This window comes from Dioscorea cayenensis, chromosome 19, assembly GCF_009730915.1.
Source record: "Dioscorea cayenensis subsp. rotundata cultivar TDr96_F1 chromosome 19, TDr96_F1_v2_PseudoChromosome.rev07_lg8_w22 25.fasta, whole genome shotgun sequence".
Taxonomy (NCBI): Eukaryota; Viridiplantae; Streptophyta; class Magnoliopsida; order Dioscoreales; family Dioscoreaceae; genus Dioscorea; species Dioscorea cayenensis.
The window spans coordinates 15,724,255-15,743,909 of record NC_052489.1 but is presented as its reverse complement, the minus strand read 5'-3'; positions in this window follow the sequence as shown (position 1 = coordinate 15,743,909).

The following is a 19,655-nucleotide window of genomic DNA, read 5'->3' as shown; positions in this document are numbered from 1 at the left end:
CCCAACCAAACGCCAGCTTCAGGTAACAGGGATGGAGAATAGTGCATTTAAAGATGTTAGTGAAGTTAAATTTAAATTTTAACCATTAAATTAGGCATGTGGCCAGACAATTTGGGACCTGAAAAGTTTTCTAGAAGTGGACATTTATAATGGAATAAATGGAGTATTTGCTTAAATTCCCATACAAAATAAATTTATTGCGTATGTACCCTTAACATCGGTTATTAATTTTGAATTTTAATAATAGTTAAAATTCTAATGTAGTTAACAAAGTTATAATTGACTATAAAGTCCATATAACCTTTATTAGGTGACTTCAAAGTGCCTGCTTTTTAAAATGTTTCCCAAAAAGAAAGACAACTAATAAATGGAGAAAAAAATATTATATTGTCTATCTTTTTTTAACATTTTAAACCATCTGCTTCAGCTACAATAGGTTATTGAAGCAAATTTATAGTTCATATTACACCAATTTAATACCGTTGCATAACACATTACAATTATCATTGTTTTTGCAACAATTTTTATGTTTACAACTTGTTTTATATACTATAGTGTGTTGTCTTGCAACAATTATTTAAATGATACAATGGTTTTACAATATCTATTATCTATTGCAACAGTTTTAAAATATACTAGGCATTTTTCCCGGCTTCACATCGGAGTTTTAAAAATTTTGTAAGGAGTTTTGAGGTAATGTCATATATAAAATAATATAATTAAACAACTCCTACCATAGAAACTATTTTATACCTTGGATTTTAAGGGTCTTATGAACATTTATTACATAAATAATTACATATAATTAATGTTTATCAATTATTGATATTATTAGTAATATAAATAAAAAAAAACTTAAATTTTATTAGAAAAATTAAAATTGTTCCTTGAAACGCTCTCGAAGTAGATTATACATCTACTTTAATAGTATATATAGATATTGTATTAGTTTTATAATTTATATTGCAGCAATTTATATATCTATTTTAGAGTTTATAATATATATTTTACAGTTTTATAGTATCTATTGCAACAGTTTATAATATCTATTGCAACGGTTAATAAAATCTTTTACAATGCTCCAGTAATCTTGTAATATTTTGCAAACAATAATTTTAATAATTCAATTCAATAAAATTATAACAACAATAGCACACATCACCCCAAAAATAATTAAATATTTAGAGTCAAATGAACATAAATTTACAAAAAATATTCAATAACATTATAATTCAAATTAGAAAATAAGTTAATACATAACAATTCTAAAGTTAATACAAACAAAGTCATTTTTAATGTTTTGGGATGAAGCCAATTTAAAGTAACATTATAGTCACTGTAATTATTAAAAATGAATTAGTAAAAATAATGAGAAGAAAATTTTGCTATAACATATACTATTCATATTACACGACATGATAATAAAATTTGTCAAAATACAGGGATATTATATATTAGATTCCAAATTAACAGCATCAACTAAAATGAAAATTGTTATAAAAAAGTACCTAAGGTTCATGGCTTCTAGTGGAGGATACATTTCATGCACATATTACTTGAGTTGGTGCACTATTAGCTTCTCCTGAGGAACCAAAATTTTAATAAAATCCAAGAACTTGGTTATATTCATTCCTAGAACTAAGGCTTGGAGTTGTGACATCATAGAAAGAAATTGTTGCTACATAGATGACTTGTAAACTGGTAGTTGTTCTTCCATTTCTTGTCTCACTTCTTCTCTTATCTATTCCTTCATGCCTTAAATAAAACTTTCAAACATTTTTACAAAAGATTCATCACTAACTCATTTCTCTTTTAAATCTGTTGGTGAACACTCCTACTATACAACATAACATGACTTGGTCGTGTCTATCCATTGCCATAGAAAATGTATTAAGAAATTGGTTTTCACTACTTTGTTATGACTGAGCAGCTTGCATTCGAGACTACAATAGAAATAAGAATTATAGAAAAAATTTTACCTAATGTTATATTGATCATCAAGTAAGATTTAATACCACATTCAATACAATCATATCCTAAAAGCATATGAATGAAAGGAAATCCTTACAATCTTGTTGCTAGTGTTATCAAAGAACTCCTTATAAATCTTGTTTGGTTGTCTTTTTCAAGTTTCAATAACAAGAGTAGAATTGGTTGGAAGTTCATTGTTTTCATTTGTATATTATTGTTTTAATTCCATAAGTAAATATAATTTTCATTAGGAAGGACTTGACTAATGATTCAAAAAGAATCAAATGCAGCACCACACATAACAACTATCATACCAACAGAAAAGACATAATATAATTGAAAATATTTTTAGATGATCACAAAACGAAATTGATTAATCATACTATATTGCAATAGGTATTGTCAAGATATCCAAAACAATCTTAGAATATCAATTTGAAATAAGAAATAAAATATATACATTCTTACTATTTGTTTTCTTACCCTGGCAAAACTTTTTTGTCTACTGTGTGCAAATTCGTTTGTCTCTTTTTGTTATTAGCATGTATTTCACTAATTCTCTACATAAAGATTTCCATTACTATTAGCTTAGCTAGGAGAATGCAGTTTTGATTTTAAAAAAAAATCTCTTCAAAATAAAGAATTAATGTACCTTTGCATTAGTCGAATTCCATTAATTCAATAGTTCTTTGAATTTATCTTTTGCAATATGATGTGGGCAATTCAATATTCTAGCTTATCAATTCTAAACTTACACAACAAGAAAAGCATTCTTTTGCTATGAAGTTTTTGGGATAACGTAAAAATGACCTTGCAAAAATATTTTTTTTGTGACCACAAAAGATCCCCTTTGCAAAAACAAAAAAACAAAAAAATAAAAAAAAAACAAAAACAAAAAACAAAAACAAAAAACAAAAAACAAAAATTTAAAATTTAAAAAAAAACAAAAAACAAAAAACAAACTTTTTGCAACTAGCACAAATACTGGTTGCAAAACCTATAAGCTTTTGTAACAAAACAAAATACCCATCACCAAAACTATTAGCTTTTGCTACCAACCCAAATAACATAGTATACACTACAACCTTTTGAGACTAACACAACCCATCATGGTTAAAGCAATGTTGCAAAATTTGATGTTATCTGATGTACCATAAACTGCTTAGGCATAACTAATATTATTTAATGCTCTTTTACTATTATGTTCATAGTATATTTAGAGTATAATTAATGCAACTTATGTTTTTAAGCTATTTTGATTTATTGTAATAGTACAATATTGTTTCCGAATTATTTTCATTAATTGTTTTGTTTTGTAGAGCGGTGATAATGAATTTAGAGATGTGATAGTTAATTCTGAAGAAAATATATGAATGAGCCCCAAAATGCTAATGAAAAGGAGGACAATGAGAACAACTTGAAGGAAGATTACGAAAATGATGATGATGAAAATCATAACGACACCAATGATGATGAAGATGGTGATGAAGATGATGATGACTAATTATTTTTAATATTTTGGATGTTTCCTACTTTTATTGAATTAATGTTTTGAAGCTATATTGAGTCGATGGTTTGTAGAAGCTAATAATACTCTATTTTGTTAGTCATCAACTGATATTAAACTTTTATTGTATTCATATTTTGAATTTGGCTAATGTTTTGTAGCAATTTAGTTCATATTGTCTAAGCTTTCGGTTATATGATTCAAATTATGTTGTAATATAGGAGCCTAATTAATCGGGTATATGCTGCCTAATTTTTAATAAAGTATTCGCAATGATACCAAATTGGTTACAAATAGTAATCCTTCGTGTCAACCAAAATTGGTGGGGAAAAGTCATTTAAGACGGCAAACGTGATTGCTAATAATGTTCATTTGTGACGGTCACAACTTAGTCGCTAATAACACTCATGTGCGATGACCACAAATTCATCGCAAATAATACTCATTTATGACAACAAAATCTTGGTCGCAAATGAAACACAATTACAATGATGAGAAGTTGGTCGTAAATAATAATCATTTACGACTATTAAAACTATGTCATGAATAATATTTATTTACGGAAAAAAGATCGTGGTTGCAAATAATACTCATTTGCGATAAATTGAAGTTGGATGTAAAAAATAATCATTTGTGATGATATTCAGCCTTTACAAAAAAATAATTCTTCACCTTATCAGTCACATGATCGATTTTTTTCTAACTAGACATTTAGAATTTTGCGACATGACAAAGTTGTCACAAAAAAATATTGTTTGTGGCAGTTTATTACAAAAAAATATCTTTTGCGATGGAAGTAGATATGACAACATGCGATGGTAGTATGACATTGCAAAAAAAAATTTTGCGATGACATTTTACTTTCTGCGACTATAATGGGGCATTGCAAAATGTAAATTTTCTTATAGTGCTATAATAACATTATTTCTTCATGCTACACTTTTAATACCTTGAATCATGTCCAATAGTAGCCAAAACACACTTTTTAACCTTTTTGAGGGACTATTTATTTATTTATTTCACAAATACTTATATTAATTAAATTATAAAATGGAATGGCAAATGTTTATTATGAAAAGAAATAATTATACAACAAAATGGTAAAGATATTATAAACTTACACATATTCCTGTAATGCTTTTTTTTTATGTGAGTATTTAGGCCAATTAGTCACTGGAAGTGGTGCAAATGGTGAATTTTAAGCCAATGTTCCTAAGAAGGTACTGATCACATAGAGTATTATCATCAGATCCTATTGGCTGGTTTAGTTCATTTAGGAATATTAGCTTTTGGTTCTCCTCAGACTGTGCATAAACTACTGCTATTGTTATTTGACCTCTCTTATTCCATGTAGAAAGATCTACATTATAGTTATAATCATCATCACTGTATTATATAGTGATAAACATAATTATATATTGAATATAGTGATTGAACTTGTTGAGTTTGAAATTCCATCCTTATTTGCTATAGGTGCAACTACTGTTGCAGCCACCACAATTCCCATTGTTGAATTTTTATTTATTTTTTGTAGGTATTCAAAATTTGCATGCTATAAAGGTTGCTACTCAGCCCCAAGCTCTATTTCTTGCTTCATTTGCACTTTATGTTCTTGATCATGGTTTATTGTCTTAATTCCTCTACCTTATAATCTTTTAGTTATGCTATGTTTTCTTGCTTTTGACTTCAATGTAACTTATGCAGTCTCTACAAGTATGAAGCAATAAACCCTGGTTCTACATTTATAAATATACCAAAATTTAGTGAACCTTGAAAAAATATTTGCTATAGTAAGTTAAGTGCCAAAAAATATTTAAAAATGTTTCTACACATTTAAACTTGCCAAAACTAGACATGTGTCATCTAATGTTGGTTAAATGCAAAACATTTAGCTCTTAAAACTGTCAACAAACTAAATTATTGATCAAAATCATTTTAAATAAAATTAATTAAAATTATCACTAATTTATGGGTATAATTTAAATTCATTATTTTCTTAATTAAAACCCATATTTAGCTCTAAAGAAAAAAGAAAAATTACTAATATTAAGGTAATATGTGTCAGAATTATGGTGAGTACTACAAGAAAATAACAAATTACCTACGGAATTTTACCCAGAGGCATATTCCATGGGAATATACATAGGGAATACCTACGGAATTGAAAGGAATTTATAAATAAGAATATGACAAGAATAAATACGAAATTACCCACGAAATTACCTAGGTAATCAGTGGGTAAATAACCCAGGTAGTTCTCGCCTGAAAATTATCTATGACGTATCCAGGGAAAATTTGAGTGGGAGAATTTTGTGTGGGTAATCGGTGGGTAAATATATTATTCCTACGAATTACCCAACAAAGTTATCTGTGGGGGTTATAGTCGTGGGCAATCCCTGGGTAACTTAAAAGGGTATTTAACTTTACAACATCACCCACAAATTACCTAGACATGTTATTCGTGGGTAACATATTTGTGGGTAATCTCTAGTTAATCAAATATGTGAACTTTTTGCCTAAATTGTACCTAGGGATTATCAAGGGAGATGTTTATAGGTAAATAGACCGTGGGTAATCCTTGGGTAATAAAAATTAAAATGTGAAATTTTGATAATTAATATTACCCACGTTTACCCAAGATCCATTTTCATGGGTAATTAATTTAAAAATAATACTTAAAATTCTCTTAATATATTATTTTGAATTTTATTTAATTTTTGTATTTATGTTTTGTAGAGCATGACTTAATTAATGATAATATCAAAATTGAATTTGAGATTTATATTAAGAATCATAATTAAATTAAAAAAATAAACATTATAAAAAGATAAAAAAAATAATGTCATAATAATGTATTCTATAAATTATGATTACTTCTTGGGGAATAAGATTCTAATGAACATCAATCGGATATATAAATTAATCAATTAATTTACAAACTTATGGAAATAACTAAATTTATTATTTATAAAAACCAATTTGTAACATATAATTTTCTATTTGATTATTTGATTTAAGACAAGTAATTATAAATATAAATATTTCAAAGATTAACATTTACTACTACAACTACTAAAAAACAAATATTTGATTTTAATTATTTTTAAAATTACTTTTAACATTGGATTATAATATATTCGATATATCTATATTAAATGAAAATGTATGTTATTAAAAGATAATAATCATTATATAAATTGATGAAATTATAAGTATTTAATATAAAGAAATAGAAAACTAATTTTTATGTTAAATTATATTAGTTTATTGTTAGTTTTTAATATTTGAATTTAAATAATAAATAGTTAATGAATAAGAGTATTACTTGTACTTCTACGCAAAATCTCATGGGAGATTTATAAAACTTGAAACTATGTAAAATATAAATAGTACACATATGGGGAGAAAACCAAGATATTTAAAAATAAAAAAAAACCTAGAGTTACCGTTGGGTCCTAAATAATACGAATGAAAATAAATCAATTCAATATTTTATATAAATCAATTTGTGACATATAATTTTTATGTGATTATTGTTATGATTATGCCCTCGAATGCCAACGAGGATACTTGTATTAGGGCATTTCATTTGTATTATACATTCTTATTTAGTAGGCATTTATTTTGATGTTCATATAAATCTTGTGATGGCATTATAGTTAGTTTTGAATATCATAGTCCATGTGTATTAAGTTAAAACTTCTATTCTTTGTGGAATAAAGAGGAGAGCACTAGAAGGGTTTGGTACTTATACACTTAAATATTTCGCAAATCGGAGAACCTTTAATTGGGCATTAAAGGTTCATAAGGATTTGTATGACATATACTTTGACAAAGAGTACTGGTTGAACACTATGGAATAGTGAGAGCATATACCATAAATGCATCATTGGGAATTGGTGTATTCGAACATGACTCGCAACAATCCAATCACATGGGTTTTACTCTTTGACAGTCAATGATTGTGATTGTTGGTTATGATCATATGAGTGGACCTTAGACCTGAGGTATCATGATCACAATGTACTTGTGACGTCTAGTCTGTTACTAGAGTTGTTAGGTCTTAGTTCACCTTTTGGTAGGGCCGACCTCGAGTGCGACTATGTCGGGCGTGTAGCGATTGTGAGTGATCACCAAAAAGGAATTGCTCTCTCGAAGTAAACGAGTCGAGTATCCTATGCGACTATAAGTATGTGAGATTAGAAGACCTTGGCCAAGGCAGTCAAACTAATCGTGTGGGACACGAATGGTATTTTGGTAATCTCACCCAACTATAGTTATTTGCACGTGATCGAGTTCAGTGAGTTTGACAATTACCATGGCTCTCACTCGGTTGGGATACAAGAATGAAAGGTTTATACACATATGGTAATCATAATCGGAAAGGTTCGTAATGATCTATTCATTCGTGTTCAATTGGGTTACGACGTGGGGCCACTGGTCGGCTAGGGTGTCACCCACGTCCCTTTGGTATCCTCCCATTGCCAATCGGAACGAACCTAGGGAGTTACGCTTTAAAGGGATAAAGAATCGATCCCTCGCTTTTGAGTACTGAGGGGTAAAATTGTCAATTTATAATTTTACTTCATGGGATGAGTGAAATTGTAAATTAGTCTAGGGTTTTTATCTTAAGTTTAAATTTTGATTTAAATTCGATGGAGTCGAATGGATAATCAAAATTATGAGGACTCAAAGATAAAAGTGGTTTTAGTTAGATTAGGACTCATATTTCTAATAGAACTTCTATGCTGATGTTTATCATATTATGAAGGTTCATATTTAGAATAGAACTCATAATTGAATAATGTTTATCATGTTTTATGAAGTTTCTATAAATATGACTCCTCTCCAACTATAGACTTAACTCAATTAATTCTCTAGTGAGAAAAATTCCCTAGCTTCTCTTCCTCTCTAACCCCTAGCCGCTATTTGGAGAAGAAGAGAGATTGTCTCTTAATTCCCAGGCGGTGATCTAGAGGTGTGGAACTTTCGTTCGGGCCCTAGGAGATCTACGACAATCCGAGAGATAAGTTCAGTAAGCATCAAAAGAAAGAAAATCATTAAGAGGTAATTTTCTAGGCCTTTTTAATTAAATTATGGTGCTCATTAAAACAATTAGAATATATATCGCAAATATATTATTGCTTCCGCATGCCCTTTTAATGTTATTTGATTTTTGCGATATTACATAACAGTGGTATCAGAGCCAGGCTATTTGTTTTAATGAGCACTAGGTTCAAAAATCATAAAATTGCATTGGTGATCATTATTTGATTATTATATAAAATTAAGGATTCACCGTAAAATTAGATTTTATACATGATTTTTGATTAGGGATTCATGAATTTATTTGAAATATATATATATATATAATAATATATGAATAAATAATTAAATAAATTAAAATTATGTGTTCCCACGCAAACAGTGTGCAGTGCTGCATGGGCGAGCACTGTGCAGCGCGTGGGGCCACATTTTTTTTTAATATTATTTTTATTTATTTATTATTTATATTATTAATTAATTAATTAATTCAAAGGTGGTAAAGGATTGGATTTAAAAGTTATATATATATATATATATAATAAGAATAATAATAAGAATAATATTTACATAATAATAATAATAAAATATTAATAATAAAGTAATTTTGCCTGGGCCCCACGCAATGGTCGCACAGTGCTGCGTCGGGCGAGCACTACGCGACCATTGGCAGCCCACGCATAATTATACTTTATTATTTTTAATTTTATTTCATTATTATTATTTTTATTATTATTTTAATGATTATTATATCATTTGATATTATTATTATTATTTATTTTATTTTAAATAAAGTTGAATCCACACCAATGTAATTTATGATTGTTTATTTTTATTTTTATTTTTTTTTATGTGTTGAATGGAATAATGACATACGATCATGAACATTAGGGCTTTTATATTTATTTTATTTTGTGCTTATGTATTTGGGCCACGTTGTGTCCGATATTATTGTCTTTAATTTTTGCAAAAGTAGATTGTATCTAGGATATATATTTGTCAATTTTAAAGAAAATATAAAGTGACACAATAGTCTGAGAATACGTGGAGCAAGAAGCCCGGCGTAAAGTCCATTTGTATGGAGCGCAAAGCCATGTAATAGTTTAGGATTTTATTTTAGATTAATCTATTAAAATAGGTTAATCATAGATGTTCATGATCGTATGCATGTGATGACTTGAATGTGAATGTATGTCTAATTTATACATGCATGATTAATGTAATGCGAGACCCAATTAATAACTTGTAAACAATTCTCCCAAAAGAATAACACTAAGTTGAAGGGCATGGGATGTCCTGGCTCTCCACCAAGCTTTGGGTGATTAGAGTTATGAGGGTGCATGACATCTTCAATGTACGAGGGGGTCTTGTATTCGCTTATGATTTTAAGAGCCTTTAGTGCATTGGATGCCGTCAGTCGAAACAAATTCCTCCCCAATTATACTGTATGGGTTGAGGGGGTGGAATTCAATTGTTAGATTGACAGAAGTTGGTGGGCTTGACTCAGATAGTTTACGGGCCAATTAAACTGTATGGGTTGAGGCTTGGTAAACTATGAGCCAAAATTGATTAGACTACCTATGGAATAGGTTGGCATCGGACGCCACTTCATTAACTCTGGTGGTGCAATTATACTGTATGGGTTGAGCTCCACTAGATATAATAAAGAACACAATCACTCACTACGAGATCCTACCAACGAGGATTTCCGATTTCTATAGTGGGAGTGTAGATTTCGAAAAATGTAGTGGGAGCCAAGTTTTATTTAAAGACCTTACTATAACTTGAGTATAATATAAATAAACTAATAATCTGGTATTTATTTTTTTGCAGTTTATTTCTCGATATGACTCATAACCCACTTAATATTTTGCTTGAGAAAAATGCCCTTATCGGGCCCAATTATGTAGATTGGCTAAGGAATTTGAGGATAGTCCTCAATTTAGAGCGAATCGGGTACATTCTTGAGGCCAATATTCCTACCGAACCTCCACCCGAGGCAAGTAAGGAAGAACAAGACGTATATCTAAAATGGCTTGAGGACGACTTGCGAGTGAGGAGCTATATGTTAGCCTCCATGAGCAGTGATCTGCAAAGCTCTCATGAAAAGATGAGTGATGCGAGATCGGTACTGTTGCACTTGCAGGAGCTCTATGGAGAGCATAGTCTGCTCGGTATGAAATATCGAGAGAGCTCTTTAGGGCAAAGATGAGTGAGGGTGGAGAAGTTGGAGAGCATGTCCTCAAAATGATCTCTATGATTGAGAGGTTGGAAGCTCTTGACTTTTCCATGGACTACAACCTTCAGGTTGATCTCATCTTGCAGTCTCTTCCTGACTCCTTCTCTCAGTTTATTGTTAATTTTAACATGAATGAGATTGAGTGCACACTGGCTGGTCTTCTTAACAAGCTAGTAAGTACTCAGTCTCAAATGAAGACTAAAGGGAAGGATGCAAAAGTATAAGCTTTTTGGAATGAAAAGTCATGATTGTCATGTATTTATGCAGCATTTAATTCCAATTGCTTTTCATGAAATATTGCCAATGCCATTATAGAAAACATTAATTGAGTTGAGCTTATTTTTTAAAGACCTTACATGCACCATGATTAGAGTGGAAGACATGGTTAGACTTCAAGAAGACATTCCTATAATTTTGTGCAAATTCAAGAGAGTATTTTCACCTAGTTTTTTTTTATTCTATGAAATATCTTCCGATTCACTTACCCTATGAAGCAAGAGTTGGAGGGCCAATTCAATATCAATTGATGCATCCTTTCGAAAGATATATGAAAGTTTAAATTAAGCATTTAAATTTGGAGTAATGTTAATTTATAAATTAACAAAGTTATTCGTTCATGACTTAGGTTCTTGCGACAATTGAAATTAAAAGTGACTAACAATGCAAGAGTTGAAGGTTTAATTTATAATGCATACTTGGTTAAAGAAGCATCACTATTTTGTTCTCATTATTTTGAGCTTTGTGTTAACACAAAAACAAGAAAGGTGCCTCGTAATGATGATGGAGGTGAAATGGAATCATGTGAAGGAAATCTTTCTATATTCTCTTATCCTGGTCAATTATATGGGCAGGTAAAATCAAGATGGTTGTCTGATGAAGAATACCATGCTGCAAGGACTTATGTTTTATTAAATTGTGATGAGATTCAATATTATATCAAGTAAGTTCCTCATTAGTAATCTAAAAAAAAAATATAATTCATTTACACTCATTCTCATTAACGAGCATTTCTTGTTTGAAGGATATTTGTGTAAGAGTTAACGACAAATGTACCTAATATGATTGATAAGCAAGTAGACATTAAGCTTGAGATGTTACTTTGGGGCCTTTGATCAGAAATGTGATTACTAATCTGATGCATTTTGTAAATTGATTTAAATTCCACACAAATGATCACATCGCAGGAAGATTGACTGTTAATAGTGGAGTGTGCATCAAAGGTTCTAATTACGGTGAGCTATCAATTGATTATTATGGCACTTTAAAGGAAATTGTCCAATTAGAATATCCATCATTCCCTATTAAAAAAGTTGTGCTTTTTAAGTGTGATTGGTTTGATCCAACTCAAAATATCCTGATGAAAGTTCACAAAGACTATAATCTTGTCATTATCAGCCACAAAAAAAGGTTTAACAAGTACGAGCCTTTCATTTTGGCTAAACAAGCCTCACAATTATACTATGCACCAAGGTTGATTGGTGGGCAATGTGTAGCATCAAACCTAGATTAGTTTTTGATGTTCCTACAACAGATTTACCATTCCAAGATGATGAAGCAGAGGAGCATTTAATTGATATTATTGATGATACAATAACACCTTTAAATGATTCAAATGGTGTTTTTGTCGATGTAGATGGTGGACATGATGATGTTAATTTAGAAGATGTTGTTGAACCTAATTTCAAAGGAATAGATGCAGAAGATGTTGAAGATGGAAACATATCTAATGATAGTGATTATTAGTGTTTTTAAATATTTTAATGTACTAGGCATAGTTTAATATTATGGAGCATGTTTAGTTTATGTTGTGTGTAATCATTATGCATTCTATATTATTTTCTTTAGAATTATTTATTTAGTGTTATAATTATAATGATTATAAGTTTTGAAGATACTTGTGTTTTATCAGAGATGCCTAGAGGTAAGGGAAGTGCTAAGCTATATAGAGGAGGAAGCTTAAGTGGAAGACATACTAATTCTGCCGATCAAGAGAACATAATGAATCCAATCCAAAATGTCAAACAAATAAATGATATTGCAAATGAGGCCACTAATTATAGGGATGCATCTCATGATTTTGCAAATGAGATACCAAATGCTATTATTTCAACACCAGCACCTACTATATCTTAAGCTAGTAATGACACACAAGATCCTATTATAGTGGAGGCAGACATCACATCTGTATTATGAATGGATTGTAAGTATTCATAAATAAATACATAATAATATATTGTCATATATTATATCATTTTCATATTTAAATTGTAACAGGTTAGAACCATCTAGCAAATGTTCACGAATGATAACAAAGATATTTAAGTAGAAGATAAATACTGAGAGCTACACATGAAAGACAGTTTGAGAAACTACCAAAGACTTTTATTTTGAGGAGATTAGGGTATTATTATTTTGAATTTAAATTAATTATTTGTATTTTCTCATAATTGAATAGTGATAATTTTATTATTTTTCAGAACCATTGTATGTGGATTTTTCAATGGAGACACAAGTAAAGGTGGCATAGGCTGTGAAAGCTTCACAATGATATAGTGACTTTTTGATAGACATAAGAAATTTTGAAGAAAAACTAGAATATATGTCAAAAGATGATTGGAAGCATTGGAAAGTTTCTTGGGAGACTCCTAACTATAAAATAAAAAGAGAAAAATAATAATAAAAAAAATGGCGAAGTGTTGCAGTGCCATCATCTCATACTGGAGGATCAATATCCCATATTGAACAAGAGAAGTGGCTTGTAATTATAGATGGAATTTATTTAAGTGTTTGATCAGTTTGTGCTTGTTTCAAAATAAATAGAATTTGTTTGCATTTTGAATGGGCTTGTAATTGTTACAATATATATATATATATGATTTATTTACGTGTTGTATTGATTTGTGGTTGTTGTAGCATATGTATAATTTGTTCACATGCTTAATAAGGTTGTGGTTGTTGAATACAATGACTAATGTCTTGTTTAAATCTAATTTTTATGTGTCTCATATCCCATATATATTAATGATAATTAAATTGGCATAGATATTGTTTATATTTTGTTTTTCTTATAGGCATCTTAATTTGGTCGAATGCCTACATCACATGAGTTATTTCTTTTTACTCATACAAAGAAGCATGATGGGAAAACCTTTATTGTTGAATGGTCTAAATCACTTAATGTAAGTTTCAATGTCTTTTTAATCAATATAATTTTTTTATTTTAATTTTCAATGATTTGTTCATAGTAATTAACATTTTTTTTCTTATGATTATAGGATAAAGTGGTGAGTTTGAGAGAGGCATCTTAGACAAATTCTAGATCTGAAAATGATGCTTCACAGCCAATAGATGAGGTGGCACTTTATTACCAAGCAATTGGTGGTGAGAAAAAGAAAAGGGTGTATGGTCTTGGATCTTAATCGTCTTCTTATTATTGTAGCGGCAATATAAAAGGAAGCAAGTAAACTGCAAGTTCTTATGGGACACAAAATCAAGAGCATCAAAATAGTTAACAATGGTGTACAATAGGCTTGAGGCCCAAGATAATTTGATAACTGATTTAAGAAGACCGATATAAATGTTATGCAACCACATAGGAATGCCTCCTCCACCTATATCTTAAAATACAAGTAGTAGTAAACAAGAGGAACGCGAAGGCACAAGAGATAGAGATGATAGTGATTGATAATGGACTTAGTTAAATATTTATGCTTTAGCTAGTTTATTTTGGCTGTTTAAGTAAAGATACTTACGTAATGTTACTCTTGGTTAATGTGCTATATACTTATATTGTGTTACTTTTGGTTAATGTTCTAAATACTTATATTGTGTTACTTATTGTTTTTTATGTGGAGATTGTTATCTTTAAATATATTTGAATTTGTGATTGGATTGATAGGTTCAATGAAAAACCCTTGGATTACCCAGGAATATTTTATTTTTAGTATTAAAATCACCTAGAAAATACCCAACAACTAGATGTTATTAACAAGAGATTTACCCAGGTAATACCCAGGATTGCATATTTTTTTACAAGAGATTTACCCAAGGATTACCCAGGGAGTGCTTATTTTTAACAGGAGATTTACCCAGAACTTACCCAGGGATTGCATATTTTTAATAGTAGATTTATACAGGGATTAACCAAGTTTTTTTTTAGAGAACTGCACCTATGAATTACTTAGGGATTGCCCAACAAACATAACAATATTTTCCCAGGGATTACCCACACATGATTTAATGGGTAGATTTTTTAAAAATTTACCTAACGATTTTCTAGTACCTATTTGTGGCTAATTCCTACTTTTTTTTTCAAATTCCAGGAATTATTTACCCAAGGATAAAAAAAATTTTACCCAAGGTGTAGCTGTAGGTAATCTATGGTCTTTTAGTAACCCCACAAATTATTCACCTAGAGATATAAATTATTTACCCAGAGTTTTATCTGTGGGTAATTTACCCAAGGATGAGAAATTCCGAGGTATTGTTTTACCCTTGAGCATATTAGCTAGGAACTCAGATCATGGGCAATCCCTGGGTAAACACGTTTACTCAAGGATTTTTATAGTTTTACCAACAGAATCATCTATGGGTAAATTGATTTTTTTTTTTTTGTAGTATAACACCAGAAATACCAAGAGTCTCAAGAAACTTTACATAAGCTTCCTGAAACTCCATCCTTATAGGAAAAGGAAAAAATATTATTAGAGAAAATTTTGCCATAATAAAATAATAACAGAGTACTAATAATGAGATATCAAACAACATTTTGAAGCGAACACAATGAACTAGAAATGCACCATCAATACAAAAATAGCTTTTGTTTCATTATTTGATTCACTAATATCATGTGCATGGTCATCAAGATCACTTTAAAAAACTTGCTTAAAATTTAACCTGAAGGCCACATAAATCTCTCGGAACCATTTTCATAATAGAACGTAGTCCTATTTCAATAGGATCTTTATATATAACACTTGTTGCACTTGTGAAGCCATGGCAAAAGGATCTACCAAATAGCATAACTTGTTAAAATCTTTGCAAGTGAGTACATAATCATCTTTCACAACTTGAAACCAAGCACACCTAAATAGCACAACACTGATATTGCCCTAATAATCAATTATAATTATTTCATCTATTAATCTATATAGTAGGTAACATCACCAACAATTGGGCTTTGATCCCTTGCACTTGCAAAACTAGGAGTTAAGGCTTGCAAAGTAACTCCACTATTTTTAGTGTTGCATCATACATCATGTTTTCTAGTATGAAAATGAAAACCAATGATGTAATACCCTTTATATCTAATAGCAACTAAATCTGGTCCTTTACACAACCTCATAATGTAGTTGAGTACATATTCATTCTTCACCATTTCCTCAAACCAAAATATAAAATCTTGATTGTGAGTTTTCGCTCTTTCCCATTTACTTAATGTGCTTGTTGAGTTTATCAAGATTCAGTGTTCTCCACATTCATCAAATATAAACATATGCAAGCAGTTACAACTCATGCTACTTAAACAAATAGACACACACACACACACACACACACACACACACACACACACACACACACAATCATTTTAAGAGACAAGATTACCACTCTATATTACTTGACATGTTTGTCTCCACAGTTGAAACAAAGCATAGAAATGAGCTTGTACTAAGGATTCATGGTCCAAAGTGAAGGTCTTGCCTTTATTTCTTCTTTTTCCTACAATTGAGTGGTCAATCTAAGGGATAAAAGGTGATGCTTTATCATTTGTTGTAACCATATTATCATTCTTTCCATATCTATTGAATCTTGTCTTTATACTATCTTACATATATACCTTGAGCAAAATACCAAATGTTCTTTGGCTAAATGCCCTTCTACAATAGATTCCACTAGACCGCTCCGAATACGAACAAAAGATTTCAACTTACACAATTCTTGCTCATTTGGAAACATGCGACAATAATGGATCGGGCCACCAAGCTTGATTTCGTCCGTCAAATGATTAGAAAAATGCACCATTTTATCAAAAATAATTTGGGATGAAAGTCATTTTAGGACGATAAAGGATTTCAATAATTTCCTTTTGCAATATATCATGATATTGGATCTTCACAACTTTACTGCATATACATTGAAAGAAATCACCTACTTTGATTAAGACAATGGCAACAATCTTAGATAATGTTTCTCTCACAGCAACACCTACCAAGTAGTGCATCATAGCTTGAGCAATGGTTTTTGTAGCCTGAAATTTTCTTATCATCCAATGACACACATTGAGAAATATCTAATGCAAACCCTTGTGGTAATTTTACTTTGTTGAAGACTTTACAAAGAAGATCTTTCTCCTGTGGGATCATAGAATAGCAATCTTACTACATCCATCTAGTGGAGTAAGTTAAAGCTCTTTCCTTATGCCCATTGCTTCAAGGTCAAAGCGTTGCATGCATTTAGATGATCCTTTGTTTTCCCAACCATGTTTAATAATGCCCCTAACAAATTGTCCCAAATATTTTTCTAGATGTGTGCATAACATCTAAATTGTGGTACAAGGTATTATGTTCTTAATATGGTAATGCAAAAATAAAAATAAAAATAAAACAGACCTTTTCCTCAATGGATCATTCTTATCCTATGGCTTATTCTTTTTCTGTGTCTTCCCAAAAACATTCTTATAATTGGATAATTTTTGTGCAATGGTTGCGCTTGACAAAGAGACCAATGCATCTCTCAAGTCTCAAGTCCACATCACCATCAAAGGACACTTTGTAATGCGGCCAAGGATGATTTTTATCTAAAAATCGTCAATGGTCCATGTAGCATGTTTTTCTACTATACTTTAAATATTGAGAACAAGTCTCAAAATTGGAACAAGGACATGCTAACTTTCCTTTAGTGCTTTATCTTGATAACATAGTATAAGATGGAAAGTCACTAATTGTCCATGACAATGCCACCTTGACACGTCCAAATATGCGTGTGTGTACCGTAAGTGCACAGGTGTGGAAGTAATAAAATACCCGGTGAGTCAGGTAGTCGAATCCACAGGGAACAGGGCTACTAGTACTAACTTCTTCTCTGCTTTCTAGTTTAATGATAAATGGAAAGGTGTGGTGATCTAATGTGCGAAGAAATGAATACCGGAGACGAATATGCAAGGGTGAAATGGAGGGAGAATCTCAGTCAATAAAGATGAGGTACCCAGGCAATGCTCCCCCTAGGATCTAACATGAAGTTTAAGATTCGCTAAATGCTTCTAAATCGAGTCTAAAGAGTCAAGGTAATCCAAGAACAACCGGTCCTTGACTCTAAGCCACCGGTACTAGTCCCCTACAAGGTCCCGGCGGAGAAATCACTCAATCTCAACACCTCACACCCCATATGACCGTAATACGCTCTAGGGACACCTAAGAGTGAAACTGATTCCTAAAGATAGATCCAACCCTAATTCCCTGCGAAGGATCCCTAGCCCCCTACAAGGTCCCGGCGGAGAAATCTCTCAATCTCACGCCTCACACCAAATATGGTTGCATAGGGTTTAGGGAATACGGAGATAGGAAACACTCAATCGGGAGGGAAAGGGGACACTCTACTATCTCATGACTCACCCTCTCAACCCTCTTTAACCTTGAAGTTCTAACTCTAATGGAGACCTCTCTCTCATCAAAGTAATAAATCATGCAAATCCAATCAACCACAAGGATTAATAAAACAAGCAAGCAATGGGAATACAAGATTAAAAGTCAAATCAACTCGGATTTAATAGAAACATAAAGCAAATCAATACAAAAACATAGATCCTAGGATTCACATGCCCAAATACCTACTAGGGTTTAGCCCTCCATGGGGCAAGTTACAAGACAATGATTATTACAATGAAAAGCAACAAAAACCATAGAGAAAACCCCCTTGAATTCGTGATGACAGGCCTTGGTGGGTAGTTAAATGTCTTGAAGGATTCCTCTCCAAAGCTAGGTTGCCGGTGGCTTCCCAAGTGCTATGACGTCGAAGGAAACTATCAAAGTTGGTGAAGAACACCTTCTAAATCGGCAAAGACCTCCTCTCCAAACCCTAGCCGTTTCACCACTCAAGAGTCGCACAAAAGATGAGAAAAAATAGGGCAAAACGGCTATTTATAGGCCCCCACGCGCCCATGTGGATTTTCCACGCGCCCGCGTGGGCTGCAGGAATTTCCACGCGGGCGAGTAAACAGTAATTTTGTTACAGTAATGCTACAGTAGAATTGCTTCGTTGCTTTTGCTACAGTGATTTCCATAAACGCGATCCAAACATTCTTCTCTTGAGGCCACATAATCGGGCACACGATTATGTGATAGGCTATAAGAATTTTCTTCATCGACGCGTCTTGAAAGATCTTGAAATCCTCACAAAGAGTAGGAATGTGAAGATGTGACTGCCCTTGTGCTCTTCCAAACGGTGAATTGACTTCTATATCTATGAAAGTTGGCACACATCTCCTCATTCGCAAACTCCTCTTGTGCTTTCGTCCTTGATTTGCGCAAAAACTCTCAACACAAGAAATAGACAAAATAATAATAATAATAACAATAATAATAAATAAATAAATAAATAAAAATAAACAAATCAATACATCATCACCAACATAGCAATTATTCTCAACTTTTTTGTTGTCAAAATAAAGAATTTCAACTAAACATTAGAATATCAATGTTAGAAGCAAAATAGTTTAATCATCAATATTAAAAAAAATCAATTGATTACAAACACACAAGAAGAAAGCTCTCAAAATAAAAACCTGCAAAAGCTCAGGTTATACTATTCCAAAACAAAAAATCATGTGTCTTCATGGAAGGTTTTCTTGCAAAAGTGATTATGTAAATTGTAAAAGCTGAGGTTATAACAAAGTGTAGA